This window comes from Carassius auratus, chromosome 28 (assembly GCF_003368295.1).
Source record: "Carassius auratus strain Wakin chromosome 28, ASM336829v1, whole genome shotgun sequence".
Classification (NCBI taxonomy): Eukaryota; Metazoa; Chordata; class Actinopteri; order Cypriniformes; family Cyprinidae; genus Carassius; species Carassius auratus.
This window is the reverse complement of record NC_039270.1, coordinates 6,488,689-6,494,693: the sequence shown is the minus strand read 5'-3', so window position 1 is coordinate 6,494,693 and position 6,005 is coordinate 6,488,689. Positions and strand designations below refer to the sequence as shown.

The 6,005-nt window shown below is 35.3% G+C and overlaps 1 long non-coding RNA gene across 1 annotated transcript; it reads right to left on the bottom strand.

Moving 5' to 3' along the window:
• Nucleotides 1-1,582: 1,582 nt before the first annotated feature.
• LOC113047607 (uncharacterized) lies at nt 1,583-2,780 on the bottom strand. Its single transcript, XR_003276316.1, has 2 exons — nt 2,330-2,780; nt 1,583-1,952 (listed from the first exon to the last, which is right to left on the bottom strand). It is a non-coding gene; the product is annotated as an uncharacterized LOC113047607 (long non-coding RNA).
• Between the last annotated feature and the right edge of the window lie 3,225 nt (nt 2,781-6,005).

Here is a 6,005-nt window from a genome sequence, read left to right as displayed (position 1 = left end):
CAAAGTTTGACCACTAGAAAGGTGTAATTTTCAAGATGTCGTCCAAGATGGGCAGGGAGCCCTTAAAATATCCTAACTCCTTCATTATTTGACTTAGTCAAGTAATCTTGGTGTCTAAACCCATGTTTTCTGGGTCTGTGAATCCATTGGACTTGTCTAAATTGCACTAACATGATTACATACTTATGGAATACATGATTTTGTGAGAATACTGTAAGGTTTCATCATTGTTTGGGGTGAACCAGAGATGTAAACAATTTAGCCTATGTCATGTAACTTGTTTTGCTGAAACACAGACTTTACATTCGATGTAAAAGTTATTGCACCCAAAAGTAACTTAAATTGGAGTTGTATAACTTTGATCATAACTTTGATCATAAACAACCCTGTATTAGCCCGAACAGCGGTCTGTGTGTGAAACCTCTAAAATGGTCACTCTTTTCAATTTTAATAAGGTAATTAATATGTAATGCATCCTTTATAGATTTTAGAGTATAAAGGTGGCATTATACTAAACCATACAAACCAAAATTCACCATTTTCAGCAATTCAAAAGATGGTAGAATAGAATATTGACATTTGATATTGCGTGACTCATTGTAATGTTGTTGGCAGCACAGCGTATACCATTTTGCTCAAACAAAATTCATCCTTGACTACTAGAAAAGTTCTTTATTTTTTGTAATTTAATTTTAAAAAGTAAACTTTTGTTTTTTTGTTTTAATTCTGTTTGTTACGATTTACAGCTTAGAAAAAAAAAAAATTCAGTATCTCAAAAATTTGAATATTCCATTTTGAGCTTGATTAGTTTTATTAATTATTAGTATAAATACTGGTTACCTCCTGGGCTAGTTCAGAACATGCAACCGCAATTATGGGAAAGACTACTGACTTGAGTGGTGTCCAGAAGACAATCATTATAACCCTCCACTAGGAGGTTAAGCCACAGAAGGTCATTGCTGAAAGGGCTGGCTGTTCACAGAGTGCTGTATCAAAATATATTTATAGAAAGTTGACTGGAAGGAAAAAGTGTGGTAGGAAAAGGTGCATAAGCAACAGGGATGACTTCAGCCTTGGGAAGATTGTCAGGAAAAGCAGATTCAAGAACTTTGGAGAGCTTCACAAGGAGTGGGCTGAAGCCGGAGTCAGTGCATCAAGAGTCATCAAGCTCAGACCTCTTCAAGAAAAGGGTTACAGCTGTCACATTCCTAAAACCAAGCCACTCCTGAACCAAAAACAAAAACAAAAAAACATCAGAAGCATTTCACCTGGGATAAGGAGAAAAATAACTGACCTGTTGCTCAGTGGTTCACAGTCCTCTTTTCAGATGAAAGTTAATTTTGCATTTCATTTGAAATTCAAGGTCTGAAGGAAGACTGGAGAGGGACAGAATCAAAAGTCCAGTGTGAAGTTTCTGAAGTCAGTGATGATTTGAGTGCCGTGACGTCTGCTGGTGTTGGTTCATTATCTTTTATCAAGTCCAAAGTCAATGCAGCCATCTACCAGGAGATTTTGTAGCACTTTATGCTTCCATCTGCTGACAAGCTTAATGGAGATGCTGATTTAATTTTGCAGCAGGAATTTAGCACCTATGTCAGGGATCTAGGAGGGAGGACCCAATTTCATTGGGAGGTAATAAGGTTTTATTGACAAAACAGACTGATACAAGAGGGTAGTGAAGTGAACAATAGATAACACAACAGGATAACAGTTAACAGGAACAGCTTAGGGGAGGCCACTGGGAAAGCTTCAGGAAACAACTGGCAGAATACTTGGCAACAGAGGGGGCAGGAAGACCAGGCTGATGGAGAAGACCACACAAGGCACCGTAGAGCAGATCTCAGACACTTAACCACTGACTCTGAAACAGACCAAGTGCCAGGTAGGTAGAACCAGGGCAGGACACACGGGGACAGGTCAGGAACTCGAACACAAAACTAGACAGGACAAAGCTCCAAAAAAACACAAATTAAACTCAAGACAAGGAAAGATATAAGTCAATGAACTAATAAAAGATTAAGTAACAAGATTAAATTACCAGTTTAACCAACAAGAATCAAGACTAGAAAAGCCAAATAAATATTACAAATAAAAGCCAAAAGCAAGAACAAACAAATTACTAAAATAAGGAGCAAGACAAAAACATAGAACTACAAGGACTAGACAAGGGCACAAGACCAACCAGACAAGGAGACACAGGCGCGTATTCAGCCACATACAGAGACAGAGAGGGTGTGAATGACCATGAACCAGCAAACAAAAAAGGGTAAGGGGCACTATAAATAAGGAGGAAAATACATGAGGGACAGTTGAGCACAATTAGACTGACCAGGCTGATGAGGGGGGTGTGGTAAACAGGAAACAAGGAGGAGGGGCTAAAGGAGCATGTGGCCGAGAAAACAGTTAACAAAGCCATGTGCTGATACTAGACACAAGAAACAAAACATAAAACAAAGTGCAAAACCCTCACAACCTACCCACAGTGCCAAAACCACTTTCAAGTGATTTGCTGACCATGATATTATTGTGCTTGATTGGCCAGCCAACTCACCTGACCTGAACCTCACAGAGAATCCATGGGGTATTGTGAAGAGGTAGATAAGTAACATCTGCAAAACTATACAGAGGAGCTGAAGGCCCCATCAAAGCAACCTGCAGTACCACAGACAGTAATTGCAAAAGGAGCCCTAACCAAGTATTTATAGCATAATTAAACCTACTTTGGAGATCTTAAACATTTCTGTTTTGTAAATCTTTTTTTGATTGATTTTTGAGAAAATATTCTAAATTTTTGAGATACTGAAGCTGTAAGTCGTAACCATCAGAACTCAAACAAAAACTCTTTACATATTTCAGTTTGTGCATGTGCAATAAATGTAGAATATAAAAGGTTTGCTTTTTTAAATTAAATTACAAAAAATAAATAACTTTTCCATGATATTCTATTTATTTTTTTTACATGTACCTGCATGTACTTAAGGGAAATTGTACATATTTTCCCCATAAATATGCTTGTAACCAATTGCTTTAATTGGACTTGTAATCACTTATCTATCATGCAAATATGCTAGTTATAATATTACATGGCAAAAACATGTATCAGGCACCAATATTTCTGGTCTAGGAGGAATACAAAGGAGTAATGGTCATTTTAAGGACCTGCCGGCAGCCATTTTGAAAAATGGGGCCTTTCTTGGAGTCAAACTTTGGTAAACTTTTAGTATGTTTTTAAGTACATTTGATACTCCTGTAAACCACTGAGAAACGTTTTGTTAGAATTTTTTTGGGGTCAAGACATATTTGCAGCTGATTAATAGGTTAAGAAAAAAAACTTTTGGTCATTGTTAAATGCTAGTTTATAGATGCTATGGCATGAAATGGCATACGTATAAATGTTTGTATGGCAAGATTTTTTTTAAAAAGAGCTTTAAAAGTATTATGTATTAGCTAACATTTTGTCACACCAGGGGCGTAGCCATCATTTCAGAAGTGACAGAAATCATTTTATGTATGTAAACTATGTATAATCATAATTATAATTTTGACTTTTTTTTTTTACAAATAATTTTTATTACTTTTAATTTGCTGTAAGTAATTAAATATACCGCTCGGTATATGCACAGAATAAGGTTGAAAATATAATTTATAGTTTATGTACTATAATAAATTATGTCAATTAGCACTGCATCTAAATAAATGTATTGTTTTTTTTTCCCCTTAGCTTTTCATCAGTTTATTCTGCTTTTATTCAGTTTAGCTGCAAAGCCTGGCACATCTCTTTCAGTGTGAAAACTTTTTACAAAATAAAATGCTAATATAGTAGCTATTTAACCTCTACTCTCCATCAGCGATTTATTTTTTTATTATATTTAAGGACAAGAACTCCAAGGCACTCAAATAGTAGTGAAAAGTTTAAAAGCCTTTATTGCATCACTGGCTTTATACGTTAAAACTCTTTTGGTGAGAGGTACACCTGTTGCGGCTACATCGTAGATGTACATCTCACCAAAAGTGTTTCCTCAGCTTCCTCTGTAGGAGAGGAGGAACTGAATTGATACCCCGTAAGTGTTGTTTGCTACGTGCCTCAGCCCTCTGTTTTTTCACATTTACGAAGTCCCTCCACTTATTCCTGACTTCTTCTGGGCTTTGTCCATAGGCAGCATCATTTATTTTTTTTAGCGATTTCTGCCCAGATTTTATTTTTGTCAGTATTTGTAATACAGTATTTTTTCAGCATTGAAAATAGCTGGATTTTTTTTATTTTCCAACTCCTCTAAAAGAACTGCAATTTCATGCTTTAAAAATTGGGGTTTTCATGTCATTTTCATTAACACGTGGCTGAATGGCAAGAAGACTTAAATAGGAAAAATTGAGCAAAATAAGCAATAGGTGTCCACAACACTGCATCACAGTTAAATTTTTTTTAAACTCTGTATATGAATATAATGTATTGCAGAACAAATGAATGATTCGTAATTACTTGACTCCTACGTAACGTCATTTCAAAAGCGTAATTAGAGGCAAAGAAAAGAGAAAATAAAACCAAATTACTGTAGGTGGCGGTATGTGCTCATGGCTCCAGAAAGCCATTAGATCGAAGAAGAAGAAGAACGATAGCTCAAACCAACGTAGTCTGAACGATGGATCTGCGACACAGGTAACATTACCATGGTTTCAGGGAACAGTTGTGACTAGCTGGTTCATTTCCATAATGATGCATGGCACTATGGTGGTTAATCTGCGAGTTACGTAGTTGTACGGGAAATGCACCCCTGTGTAGTAAATGCTACTCCATCTGAAATCAGGTGATATAGATTTACTACTAATCACAAAACCGGTGTTCTGTCAATTTTTCCTACGCTGTCAGATTTTCCTACCTCCCACTAAAACAGTGGGTAGTATAATTCCACAGCGAAAAATGCTACTGTAAAGTTATGGATTATTAATGTCTACACTTACCACAACCCTAATCCTACCCTTACAGTACTGCAAATACAGTAATTATGTGTTATATTCGCGGTTGGAGCTAGAAGGGATACAGCTATCAATCACCTTTATTTATATAGTGCTTTAAACAAAATACATTGCGTCAAAGCACTGAACAACATTCATTTGGAAAACAGTGTGTCAATAATGCAAAATGATAGTTAAGGCAGTTCATCATTGAATTCAGTTATGTCATCTCTGTTCAGTTTAAATAGTGTCTGTGCAGCTAAAGGAAACCAACAATAAATATTATTTTCTACCAATTAGATTGTGTTTTTATTAAAGTCTACACCTACCCCAACCCTAAACCTACCCTTACAGTAATGCAGATACATTAAATATCGTTATTTAGCATGAGACAAAGGACGCGATATTGATGTGCGCGTGCGCAGTAAACCCGGATAGGAAAATCTGACAGGGTAGGATAAAATGTCAGGACACCGGCTTTACTGACAAAATGCACATGACAATCGCGATTAATTGGGATTGATTAATTGTGCAGCTCTTCTGATGGAATGTCAATTTCAGCCTTGCACCTCACTCATGATTTGTCTACACAGAGAGAGAGGAGAGGTGCCAGTGAATAAATCGGAAAGCAAAGTAACTTGCATTACTTATTTGAAAACGTAATTCAGATATCTTGTTGTAAATTGTTGTAAATTGTAAATGGGTAACTTTACTAGTTACTTGAAAAAAGTAATCTGATTACGATCATGTTACATAGTGTTATACCAACACTGGTCAGGATACTTTGATTAAGCCTATAATATGTTAAAAAATTTATAAATACCTTTTTATAGTAACTGTTCATATCAGTTAATTTTACTGTGCAATATGCATTTCAAATTAATTTATCATTTTATATATATATATATATATATATATATATATATATATATATATATATATATATATATAACTAAGTTATTTTTTAATTAAATAATTTTTAATTAAATCACACTATACTCAGATGTGAAGTTATAATAACTTCACATCTGAGTATAGTGTGATTTAATAAA